This window comes from Berghia stephanieae, chromosome 14 (assembly GCF_034508935.2).
Source record: "Berghia stephanieae isolate SIO BIC M18660-M18661 chromosome 14, UCSD_Bste_1.3, whole genome shotgun sequence".
Lineage (NCBI taxonomy): Eukaryota > Metazoa > Mollusca > Gastropoda > Nudibranchia > Aeolidiidae > Berghia > Berghia stephanieae.
Genome location: NC_088373.1, coordinates 32,753,251 through 32,767,342, shown reverse-complemented (window position 1 = coordinate 32,767,342; position 14,092 = coordinate 32,753,251). Strand labels below are relative to the sequence as shown.

Genomic DNA, 14,092 nt, shown 5'->3' with positions numbered 1-14,092 from the left:
TTCAGGTTTAGTCAGAGTGACTGAAAGAATATTGTTGTTGAGAACAAAACAAAGTTATCCCACACCTCTCTCTCTCTCTCTCTCTCTCTCTCTCTCTCTCTCACACACACACACACAAACACACACACACACACACGCATACACACACATATACACACACAAACACACAAAATCTTCTGCCCCTCCCACTCTGTTTGTCGCTTTCGTCACACAAAAAACACACATGCTCACACACGACAAAACAACACACATTGTTCGTAGCAGCTGTTGGGAGGAAAGTGTAAAAGTATAGTACAGTACATGCGTGCCGTGCACGCATCGACGGCGAAAGAGAACTTGAGAACACATTTCTGCCTATGACAATATCAACAAACCATATCGAACACTTAAATGCTGTTTCGTCTGTTTTCAACACACGATAATAAGAATATAGCCAATTTATTATTGCCTGAGGCGAAAAAGTGATTAAAATAGGATTGTTTTCTCATAACAATATTTTGAGGACTACACGTTTAATCATTTGATATGAATTCAAATTCATGGATTTGATGTACACACGATTCATTAGTCAGTGAGTTTTCCCTACATTCTGTGTATTGATTGCGGTGTGATGAACTGTGTGTTTAATTCTGAGGACAGATAATATTGTGAACACAAAATTCAACCTCGTGTCGGATAATATGTAACACGTTGATGGTTGGAAATATTTCATGTAAAGTAAGTGTCCTGAGCATATGGCAGGCAGAATATATTTCGAAGTAAAGGTCGGGAAATCTTGGGTTCGCACCTTAGCCTTGGCCATTGCTATTTGTATAATTATAATATACTTCAATTTTCGATTTTTAAATGAAAATGAAAGTCAAATATGTACATGTCTCATCTTCATCTCACTCAACCTCCGCAATCCTCTCCTCCTCCTTCTTCTTTGTCTCCTCCTCTTCCTCCTCCTCCTCCTCCTCCTCCTCCTTCTTCTTCTTCTTCTTCTTCTTCTTCTTCTTCTTCTTCTTCTTCTTCTTCTTCTTCTTCTTCTCCCCCCCCCCTCCTCTCTTTCTTTCTTTCTTTCTTTCTTTCTATCCTCTCTCTCTCTCTCTCTCTCTCTCTCTCTCTCTCTCTCTCTCTCTCTCTCTCTCTCTCCCACTCTGTACGTATGTGTGTGAATGTTGTGAGGGGGGGGGGGGGTGTTAGGAGGCGCCACTGTTCCAGCCTTTACTATTCTCATAAATGCCCACAGGCGAGTGTCTGATCTCTGCTCCATCGATTCACCAAGTCTTGCTAAACAAATAAATATGAGATGACAAAACATCAGTGTATTGATAAAACAACACCATATTGAATAGTCGATAATTGATAGAACCAATGGGGCTATTTGGGAAATATGCAGTGGCGTGGCATGCTTACAGTATAAGGTGGTGCCAGAATCAGAAGAAAGAGACTAAAGACATGCTATATTTTATATACAAAAGAAAGAAAAAATCATTAAAGCAAAGACTCAAAAAAGTAAGAGGCGTTATATACAATGTCTCAGTTTATTTGGGAGATTTATCCATTTTTAAAAGATGGATGCGGTGCCAGGCACCAAATCAACCAATATAGCCACGCCCCTGGAAATGACACGAGAATTATTTGGAGAAGGCGACGTGGCCTAGAGGTATGGCACGCGCTTTCGGATCGGAAGGTTCTGGGTTCGAGCCTCGCTCGGCGCATAATTGAGTCCTTGGAAAAGGCTCTTTACTCACGATCACATTCTCTCATCTTACTCAGGTGTAAAATGAGTACCTGGTCGTTAAAAGCGTTGTCTCTGTTCGAAACAAATTGTAATAATTATATCGTCTGGCATGCGCAGACGTCACGTCTCGTCTCGTCCTACATTTTAAGCGTTGCTGTTTGCCCTTATAAATCGCTTTGAGCACGTTTAGAGGATATTGCCCTATACAGAATCTCAATTAAAAAGGTGGTTAGGCTAATTGGTCCTAGGGCCACAAGTACTTATATAATGCAGGTCTGATAACCCAACTTGTTATGGGCTCATTTTGTAGAATGGGAGTGATCTATATTCATGATTTCGTCCAGCCTCGTCATTGATCACATGATTTGTTGCTGTACAACGATTGGGCATTTCTCAATGTATCTAAACACGCTGCTTTGTTTATGAAAGTTGTAACCATACCCATGAGTCATGCTGAGCAAAATGAACAATTGTGACGTTGGATATTTCTCAAAACTGTGCATGTGAACACTTTTCACTATGTAGGTAATTTTGAGCACACTTTACAATGTGACCAATAGTAGTAGTAGTATCGTTCGGCTACACTTCTATGTTCAAGGTATCAATCCAGGTTCTGAAGTCATCATCACATTTGTTGATGGTTTCAATCCCCCTTCAAGTTTTGTCTCTGGGCAATCTAGTACGAGGTGGTTTGCATCTTGTGGTGCTTGGTTGCACTTTGGGCATGTTGGTGATTCTTGGAGCCCCCATTTGTGCATGTTGGCAGCTGTTCTTGTATGTTTTGACCGTAGTCTATTTGCAGCTACCCAGTATTTTCTTGGTTGATCCTGTAGACCTGGGAGACTTTTACAGGGATCTTCAATTAGTTCCCCTCCTGTTGGTTTATTCCTTTTCCATTCCTCGCACCAGGCTTCTTGCGTGTTGTAGTTTTCTTTCTTTGATAGGCAGAAAGGCGAACGAGATCCTAGTCCCGATGTGACCAATGACCTCGAGTAATATAGATCGTGCCCATTGAACTGCTCTCAAACCGACGCCAAATATTGTCCATTACAACAATGTTAAATCAAACCCAAAATAGCCAACAAAAGTGTGCAGTACAAAAAACAACAAAACAACTGGTTCAATCTCAATGAAAGTGTAAATCCACCCTTTCAGATGACTGGATACTTATCTTGTGTAAATGATCTTCCGGTTTCAGAGTGATGGCATCTTATTTTCTCGTCGAAAATAGTCTATGCTGGACGTCAATTAAAAAAACAAAATAAAAATAAAAAACCCCCTAAAAAAAACAAATCCCCCAACAAACAAAATAAAAAAACAAAAAACAATCTAGAGCTTTTATATAGCGCAATATCCACAAATGTGCTCAAGACGCTTTACAAAGGTTCCTGACCCACAGCAACACGTAACACGTGGAAGGATGACGCAGGGCAGACGCTTGTTTCGGTTGAAAGTTGTGGAGGCCGCCACCTTCCAGGGGGGATAAGCCATGATTAAATTAAATTGAGCTTTTATATAGCGCAAAATCCACTACATGTGCTCAAAGCGCTTTACAAGGGGCCCCTCCCTGGCCAACAGCAACATTTAACGTTAAGGACGGGACATGACGCCTGTTAGGCAATGTTACATTTTTTTCGGATAGAGACAACACTATTAACGGCCGGGTACTCATTTTACACCTGAGTACGGTGAGATATTATGAGTAAAGAATCTTTTCCAAGGACTCAGCTATGCGCCGAGCGAGACTAGAACCCAGGACAGAACCTTGTTTCGGTTGGTGATACTCTTCAACAGTCGTAACGTCACTTCCTTCCTAATGACGCATGGTAACTTAGTAACACTGGCTCGAAACTATCGGAACAAAAGCGGACGCCCGTATGAAATATTTCTCCGGCGAGCATAAAAGCGTATCCAGAGGAGAAAAAAACACATAAATTTGATCATGTTTTGACTTTTACACATTCTGATCACAAGGCATATAAAAAGTTCTAGCCAGCGTGAAGAATAAAAAGTAATGATTTTCTGTGTTTAAAACTAAAATGGCCGCCGTTGCTGGGCGACGTGACATCAGACTACTGAATCTAATTGCGAAGGCCACGTCCAGGGGGGGGGGGGGGGGGGGGGGGGGAGGATAAGCCATGATAATGATGATCAGGCTTTTAGTTAACGAAGGCTACGTCACGATTCGATCGAAGATCCAGACTCAATTTGTAATACGATATTGCTGCTGACTGGGTCAGGAAATAATAGTTTTGCAGGTGACACAGCCGGACAGAGGTCGGAGGTCACATGAATACATTATAGGAGTAGGTCATACAAGATGGATAAATTATGTTTGTGGATAAGGAATGCATGAATACATTATACGAGTAGGGTTAAAAAATAAAATGGATAAATGCGGCTATGTGGTCTTGTGGTGTGACACTCGCCTTCGGGTCGGACTGTCTTGGGTTCAAGTCCCGCTTTGAGCGGCGTATAGTTGAGTCCTTTGAAAACGCTCTTTACCCTCATTCTCTCACCGTACTCGTGCGTGAAATGAGTACCTGGCAGTGAACTGCGTTGATTCAATAGTCTTAACAAAGAAAATCGGTACCTTTTATTCTTCATGCTGGTGAGAACTTTTTCACATGTCACATGTGATCAGAATGTATAAAAGTCAAAAGATGATCAGATTTATAAAGTTTTTTCTCCTCTGGATACACTTTTATGCACGTCGAAGAAGTATTTCATACGGACGTCCGCCATTGTTCCGATAGTTTAGAACCAGTTACTTAGTTACTATGCGTCATTACGAGGGAAGTGACGTCACTACTGTGGAAGCCTATTCATACCGACCAGCCAAATAAGCAGTGTTTCCAATCCATAAGCATTTATCACAATATTTTGATACCGTCTGATTTCACTCCAATGTTTCCACGTCCCGTCGCCCTCCAATCGGGTAACAATCTGCCCTGTCCAAACATTGACAACGAAAATGTTGACACAGTATTAGACAATACCGTGCTGTGGGAAGTCAGGGGGCTTGGTCTATAGATAGAATCACGTCATGATTTGTCATCGATTAGTTTAGATCAGTGCTTTTCAAGCAGGGTGTTTATTGGATTCAATAGTCTGATGTCACGCCGCCCGGCAACAGCGGCCATCTTGGTTCTAAACAAAGAAAATTATTACTTTTTATTCTTCATGCTGGCTAGAACTTTTCATATGTCTTGTGACCAGAATGTGTAAAAGTCAAAACATGATCAAATTTATGTTTTTTTTTCTCCTCTGGATACGCTTTTATGCTCGCCGGAGAAATATTTCATACGGGCGTCCGCCATTGTTCCAATAGTTTAGAGCCAGTGTTGCTAAGTTACCATGCGTCATTAGGAAGGAAGTGACGATACGACTATTGAATCCTATTATCGTGGCCTTCGTAAAGTTATGACCTGATACTGTAGCCATCGTTATGTTATAGATAGTATGCGCTTGGCTAAGAAGCTCATAACATTGCCATCCGGAAGTATAACGGACCAACACACAAAACTGTGTGTATCCATGAACGTTTATAGTCGGGTTAATACAGTTCAGTGAGCATTACTCATAAACGCAGATGGCAAAAAAACAATAACAAAGACCTAAGTGACGTCATCTTCGAACTATCTACAGCCTGATACTGAAATCCAAAAGGACTGGCAGTTTGACGTCATTTGGTTTTTGCACCGCCTTGTGAGTTGTCGTTAGTAGAGCTCATAGAAACAAGTTATTTCATTGGTTGAACTATTGAATACAACTCACGATTTTTTTTGTGTGGCCAAAGACTGGCATTTTGACGTCATTTTTTGGTCAGTATCAGGCCATAACTTTACGAAGGCCACGATTAACTAGACGATGAGGGCTAACTGACCCACACCGGAGACTGACTCCGACGACCCGGCACTGCCGTCCTCTGCCGTCTTCCGGATAAAGACGTCGGGCACGGACAAAATACTAAGAATAAAGAGAAGAGTCGCTTGATCTACTACCAATACCAAGAACCCGACGTCCTCTGCCGTTTTTTTTCTCCGAGTTTAGAACCAAGCTGCTGGTTGCTGGGCGGATGTGACGTCAGACTATTGAATCCTATTGATACTGATTCAATGAGCAGTAGAGTGACCAAGACAACCAGCATTGATTTAGTGGGGTGATTTAGTCTTTCCATGTTTGACCAATGTCCATTAGCTGTCTGACCCATGTCCAGTGACAAGGACAGGGCGTTATATAACGGGAAGAACAAGGAACATGAAATGTATTTTACATAACTGGAAGGAGGAGGAGGAGGTGGTGGTTGGTAGTGGTGGTGATGCAGGAGGAGGAGGAGGAGGAGGAGGAGGTGGTGGTTGTGGGGGTAGTGGTGCAGGAAGAGTAGAGGTGGTGGTGGTGCAGGTGGAGGAGGAGGAGGAGGAGGAGAATAATGTCTTTAAATATACGTCATTCTCTGTCTTCCACTAGCTCTCTTGACTTCGATCATCCCAGATGTTCCCAACTTTTCTTTTCCGTCTCATCGACGCACGTGCGGCTATGTGGTCTAGTAGGATGACACTCGCTTTTGGATCGGAAGGTCCTGGGTTCGAGCCTCGTTTCGGCGCATTGTTGACTTCTTGGAGAAAGCTCTTTACTCACATTCTCTCACCGTGCTCAGGTGTAAAATGAGTACCTGGCCGTTAACAACGTTGTCTCTGTTAGAAAAAAAATTATAATATCGCCTAACACGTGTCTTGTTCTACATATTACGCGTTGCTGTTTGTCAGGGACCCCTTTGAGCACATTTTTAGTGGACATTGCGCTCTATAAAAGCTCAAATTTATTCAAATATGGAATTGAAAGAGATTTCAGCTACGCCGCGGAAGGGTTAAACCAGCCCTGCCGACTTGAACATTCGAAAAGACGTAATTTTTAGGAGAAAAAAATTGTAGTCGCTATAGTTCATCATCATCATCATTGCCTTTTTCTCCCTAGATTAGGGTATAGGCCACAGACAAACAGTTTCCATCCTTCTCTATCCTCAGCTAACTTTTTTTTTTTTTCATCTCATTCCATGTCTTATCACTTCTCTGTATATCAGCTTCTTTAATTCTTCTCCATGTTACTGTAACTTTTAAAATCAATAATTTCCCCTCACAAGAATTGAACAACTCTTCTAAATCCTTTGAATTAAGTCGTCTGGCATCGACTTTCAATTTAAATCAGCGTGGCTCAGCGGCAGCGTCTTTGCCTCGTACCCGAAAGGCTTACTGTCTTTGCTTCATACCCGAAAGGGGTAATGCCGTCTTTGCTTCGTACCCTGTCGGGGTACCGTCTTTGCTTCATACCCGAAAGGGGTAATGCCGTCTTTGCTTCGTATCCGAAAGGGGTACCGTCTTTGCTTCGTACCCGAAAGGTAGCGAGTTCGATCACCCACCGCTGAGCTGTGTGGCCTTGAGCAAGTCACCTCGCCCTAGCTCATTTCCGGCGCTGCACTAGGAAGCAGTTTTTTTTTTACATCACACTTTTGTTCCCAACGAGCTATAGTATGTACTTACAATCATTTACACACTGTCTATCTGGCGGTTGTCTTCTGTCTTGGGTCAGACATTTAACTTGTGAACGTTTATATAGCCCAATACCCACAGAACAATACTTAAAACGCTTTACAAGGAGTCTCTGACCAAAATTAAGCAACACTTGACACGTCGGCCGAGATATTGCCATTTTTATTCCGACGGAAACAATGCTATTCTGGGTGGGGTTCCTGACCTCCCATAGTGGGCAGGGAGGCACTTACTGGGTCACTTTATAGATAGTATGCAGATGACGTCACTCAGGCCTTTGTTATTGTTTTTGCCGTCCGCGTTTGTGAGTTGTTCTCACTAAACTATATTAACCAGACTATAAAAGTTCATGGTTACACAGAGTTTGTGTGTTGGTCCGTTATACTTCCGGATGGCAATGTTGTGAACTCCTTGGCCAAGCGCATTCTATCTATAGTGAGAGTTCTGGGAGATGATATTTTTTGTCTTGTAGATCATCTCTCTGTTATGCTCTGTATTATGTGTTGTTTACACACACACACACACATACACATACATACACACACATACACACACATACACATACACACACATACACACACATACACACACATACACACATACATACACACACATACATACATACACACACATACACATACACACAGATACACACACACATACACACACATACATACACACATCCACATACACATACACACACATACACACACATACACACATACACACACATACACACATACACACATACACACACATACACACACACACACACACACATATATATATATATATATATATATATATATATATATATAATGTGTTGCAAGAGTCGTAAACCCCTTAAAACAAACAAAATAGAAAACAAACAATGCTTTTAACGCCTGCTACTCGTCATACACCTGAGTACTGTGAGAGAATGTGAGCAAGGAGTCAACTTTGCGACACGCAGAGCGGGGGCTCGAACCTAGGACCTTCGGATCCGAAGGCAAGTCTCATACCACTAGACCACAACCAAGCGTGACTTACTTCATCCATCAGTCCGTGATGGTCAGTCATCATGGTCATTTTCCCCTGACCAATTAGCGACAGTATGGCCTTACAATCCGTTACACGTTGTCTGCCTGAGCTGTTGTTGTCTTCATCCTTGGGTCAGACATTTAATTAGAGACTGACCAATACAAGGAATGTGATCGTGTTAATTGGATTCAATAGTCTGACGTCACGTCGTCCAGCAACGGCGAGCAGCGTGTTCTAAACAAAGAAAATCGGTACTTTTTATTCTTCATGCTGGCTAGAACTTTTCATATGTCATGTGATCAGAATGTATAAAAGTCAAAACATGATCAGATTTATAATGTTTTTCTTCTCTGGACACACTTTTTTGGTCGTCGAATATTTCATAAGGGCTAGTTTAGAACCAGTTACTAAGTTTCTATGCGTCATTACGAGGGAAGTGACGTCACGAATGTTCCAGCCTATTAGCGACAGTATGTCCTTACAATCTATTACACGTTGTCTGCCTGAGCTGTTGTTGTCTACATCCTGTCCTTGGGTCAGACATTTAATTTGAGACTTCTGACCAATTGAACGCAAGCGATCGATCGTGTTAACTGTGATGAACCAGCCTGCTGTACTCTGGAAAAAAAAAACAACACGTATTTAAAAATTTGGCCAGAAAACTCGTCCTTTAAATATCGATTGATTTAAATGACCCTCATCTTGGCAAAAAAACAAACAAAACAAAACAACTCTCAAACCTGGGACTTCGCGAAGTCTTCCAGGAAGTCCCATGTCTGACAGTTTTCGTCAAGACGAGGGTCATTTAAATCAAGTTTTCTGGCCAAATTTTTTAAAATACGTGTCTTTCGAGTTTACAGCAGTTTAATCCTCTCCTTACCAACTACAGGAAAATCGTCACATTTGTTACGATTCTACCAATATTTATATATCTCATTCCGTTTTCTTTTGTAATCACAGAATTTAAAGATATTAAAAATTATAGTTATAAGAACTTATTTCTGCGATGTATATTGTATTTATATTACTTTTGAGAAAAGACTGAAAAATCACCAATGTTTGGTGGAAAATCGTGAAAAGGGTCGGTATTGAAAGAGTTAACTGATTAACGTGTGGCGTGGAAATACAGTATTGATCGTGACGCATCTTAATATCTTCCATAATAATTTATTCTCGTGTTATTCATTCTATTTGGGTACGTAGAAATGGCTCGGATGGTAGAGCGTTTGATTAAAATCTCAGAAATTCTGGTTCGATTCCACCGTTTTTGTTTTATTCAGAACAAAACGAAGCCAACAAAAAATCTCCTCTTCTCTTATAATTTAGCTCTCTGGATTCGGAAGAGTTCCATCTGATGGCCATTTTGTGTTTGATATTTATTGTGTCTCAGTCTTCTCTGTTGTATCTTCGAAGTCACTGGCGGGAGGTCACCGTAGAGCTCTTCATTTGACATAATGTGCTCTTTCCAGCTTTCGTTGAAGACCACCCGCACCATACGAGTGTAGCAGCCGTCCAGTTGCTTCTCAGGGGCTTTTGTTAGAGTACACGGCACTGCTCCATATAGATAGTATGCGCTTGGCTAAGAAGCTCATAACATTGCCATCCGGAAGTATAACGGACCAACACACAAAACTGTGTGTAACCTTGAACATTTATGGTCGGGTTAATACAGTTCAGTGAGCATTACTCATAAACGCGGATGGCGAAAAAAAAACAATAACAAAGACCTGAGTGACGTCATCTTCGAACTATCTATAGATAGAACGAAGATGACGTCACTCATGTCTTATTATTTTTTGCCATCCACGTTTATGAGAAGTTCTCACTAAATTGTATGAACAGGACTATACAACAAAGAGTGTGTAGGGTAACGTAGTTACCAAGAGCTCTCACTTCTCTTAACCGCAATGCTATTGTCGCGTGCCAGGCCAGACAGCGAGGTGGGTGTGCTCCGCATGTATCATGCGCGCTAGGCTTACTGATACAATGAAGAAAATACGAGTAGAAGATGGAAGATGCTTGGCTTCACCAAAAGCGGGAAGTGAGAGCTCTTGGTAACATAACAATCGTTACCTACACGCTCTTTGCTATACAAGTTCATGATAGTTTTGTGTGTTGGTCCGTTAAACTTCCGGATGGCAATGTTATGAGCTTCTTAGCCAAGCGCATACTATCTATAGACGCGCTGGCTCTACCGTTGAACCAAGTTGCTCAAGTTTTACACATGCCACGACCTGACCCCGATATTGAGCTAGGCGAAATGTTATTGATGTAAATTTAGATTATGCAATTCCGATAAGTGTGTAATGAATGCGTAAGAGCATGGATTATAGCACGCCGTGGATGGTCGTGACCTGTTGACCCCGAGCTGTCGGTAATAAGGATGGGACGTTAATTAACGGTATAGGCTGTGATGTCCTCGATACATGTGTCAACTTGTGTAACACACACACACACATATATACATGTACATACACACACACACATATACATGTACATACACACACAACATACTTTTCCTAAACAGACACAAATATGTACATACACACACATATACACATGTACATACACACACAACATACTTTTCCTAAACAGACACAGACACACACACACACACACACACACACACACAACATATATTCGTAAAGACACACAAACAGACACAAACCGTAGCCATCGTTAACTTATAGCCTGACACTGACCAAAAAATGACGTCAAAAGACCAGTCCTTTTGGGTGTCAGGCGATAACTTAACGATGGCTACGCACAAACACATAGACACACACACACACACACATACACATACACATTATATTCGTAAACAGATACAAATAGACACCGACCCACACACACACACACACACACACACACACACACACACACTCATACACTTACACATTATATTCGTAAACAGATACGAATAGACACCGACCCACACCACACACGCACACACACACACACACACACACACACACACACACACGTACGTATCCGATCGATCTGTAATGTTTTACACACATCTCTCTCTCTCTCTCTCTCTCTCTCTCTCTCTCTCTCTCTCTAATATTTCTCTAACCTACCTCATCAATCTCCTGTTATTTCGGGATGAACTAAACCATGTATTGATGCCCTATGTGTTTAGGTATAATAAACACAACATCCGCCTGTCAGATATAACGTACCAGCCCAAAACCTTCAACATTTTTAGTCTGTTTGATAAAATATTGTAATTAGTATGCGCTTGGCTAAGAAACTCACAACATTGCCATCCAGAATTATAACAGACCAACAGACAAAACTATGTGTAACATTGAACGTTTATAGTCTTGTTAATACAGTTTAGTGAGAATTACTCATAAACGCGGATGGCAAAAAGCAATTACAAAGACCTGAGTGATGTCAACTTCTTTCTATCTATAGATAGTTCGAAGATGACGTCACTCAGGTCTTTGTTATTGTTTTTTGCCATCCGCGTTTATGAGTACTGCTCACTGAACTGTATTAACCTGACTATAAACGTTCATGGATACACACAGTTTTGTGTGTTGGTTCGTTATAGATAGTATGCAGATGACGTCACTCAGGCCTTTGTTATTGTTTTTGCCATCCGCGTTTGTGAGTTGTTCTCACTAAACTGTATTAACCAGACTATAAAAGTTCATGGTTACACAGAGTTTGTGTGTTGGTCCGTTATACTTCCGGATGGCAATGTTGTGAACTCCTTGGCCAAGCGCATTCTATCTATACTTCCGGATGGCAATGTTATGAGCTTCTTAGCCAAGCGCATTCTGTCTATAGTTTAGTGAAAACTAATCACCAAAATGGCTGTCTAAAAACTATAACAAAGACCTGAGTGATGTCAACTTCTTTCTATCTATAGTTTAGTGAAAACTAATCACCAAAATGGCTGTCTTAAAACTATAACAAAGAGCTGAGTGATGTCAATTTCGTTACTTCTATAGATAGAACGAAGTTGACGTTACTCAGGTATTTGTTATTGTATTTTTTTTGCCATCCGCGTTAATGAGTAATTTTCACAAAATTGTATTAACCAGACTATAAAAGTTCAAGGTTACACATTGTTTTGTGTGTTGGTCCGTTAAAATTCCGGATGGCAATGTTGTGAGTTTCTAAGCCAAGCGCATACTATCTATATCTCTCAGACTATAAACGTTCAAGGTTACACATAGTTTTTATGTTATCCGGCTGCCGGTATTGTGAGTATTTTACCTCAACGCATGGCATCAGGTGGGCGTTAACAGCGTTGTCTCTGTTGGGAAAAAATGTAATATCGCCTAACAGGCTTCATGTCTTATTCTATACGTTACGTGTTGCTGTTGTTCAGGGACCCCATGTAAAGCCCGCGTAATGGATATCGCGCTATAGAAAAGCTAAAAGTTTTGTTTTTCAAGTTTTTATTTAGATATGTCAAGTAATTAATAAGTGTAAATGTTGCTGGTCAAGGAGCATACTATGTCCTCCAACCAATGTTTGGTTATTCATCTTAACTACGCCACTACCACATCATCTCATTCATCTGTGGTGTTTGATTCACCCTGTTTTGTTGATAAAGGGGAAACCCGAAACGTTCATTTGATCTGTTTTTGTAATTAAATTGAAGCTTACAATCAACTTCACGTTATTATTTACAACTAATTAATAACCGCATCTCATAAATTTACAATCCATGTCTATTTCCATCAACCCAGATCCCAGAATCAAAACAAAAAAAGAAATCCAGTGAGACCAATCGACAAACAATGCTGATTTCCACCAAGGCCTCTACATCAACATCACATCAACGTTATTTATCATCGTCGTCCTCGTCCTCATCATCAGCATCCTCCTCATCATCATCATCATCATCATCGTCATCGTCGTCGTCATTATCGTCAGTATATTATTTCACCATATCAAGGGTATCCATTTCGATTTACAACAAACCAATAGTTTGATTCCTGATCGAAGAATTTACTATCATTTGGTAAGTAATTCAACTCTGTTTTATTTAGTTCTTCAGAGCCATAGGCCCTTAAAGGAGAAGGGTCAAGGTATCGCATTGTAACCCGGAAGGTTGCGGGCTCGAGCCCCGTTTCAGGAACTTTCGTTTTTTACCCTTGGGCAAGATTATTAACGCCCGATTTGCTCAATCGAGACATGTGTGATTCATGTTGACATCAGACATCTTGTTTGATGAATTATTTATATTCCTTTGTGGAACGCCTAGTCGACGATATCTTATGATGTCGTGGCCGAAGGGCGTAATTTAAAGTTAATAGGCCCATGGAGCCGGAGTTTATCCCGGTTTCTATAGCGTGCAACGGACAATCGCAATAGCTTTGCCATCCTACGGATAGGGCGCTAGTCTATCGCAAAGTACTTTCCGCTAGATCTATCAGATCCAGCTACTCATTCACTGCGGGTGGACAGGTGGTGGTGGGGGTGGGGTGGGGAGGGGGGGGGGGGGTCAGAAAGAATCTCGACTGTCCCCGGGATCGATCTCGGTCCCTTTGCTTCTGAAGCGAGTGTTCTACCAACTGAACTATCGGGACCACCAGCCGTTTGGTAGAACTCCAAATATATAATATTGTTTCTGTGTTATAAGTGTTATATCTTGTATTATCTAAAGTAAAGTAAATCAGTCATTAATGCCGTCAGACCCATGGAATCGGAGTTTATTCCGGGTTCTGTGGCGTGATACAGACGATCAATAGCATTTACTTATCGCGAAGTACTTTCCACCAGATTTAACACTACACCCAGCCATCCAATCTCTGTTGTGTGGACATGGACAAAA

General features: G+C 41.3%; 1 protein-coding gene across 1 annotated transcript in view; it reads left to right on the top strand.

Annotated features, from left to right (window-relative positions):
* The first annotated feature begins 250 nt into the window (after window positions 1-250).
* LOC144959387 (BTB/POZ domain-containing protein KCTD6-like) overlaps window positions 251-14,092 on the top strand; it is a 38,333-nt gene continuing 24,491 nt past the window's right edge. Inside the window, exons 1-2 of the mRNA XM_078891960.1 lie at window positions 251-717; window positions 13,005-13,279. The gene's annotated coding sequence lies outside the window, so the exon portion shown is untranslated. The remainder of the gene's footprint in view (window positions 718-13,004; window positions 13,280-14,092) is intronic.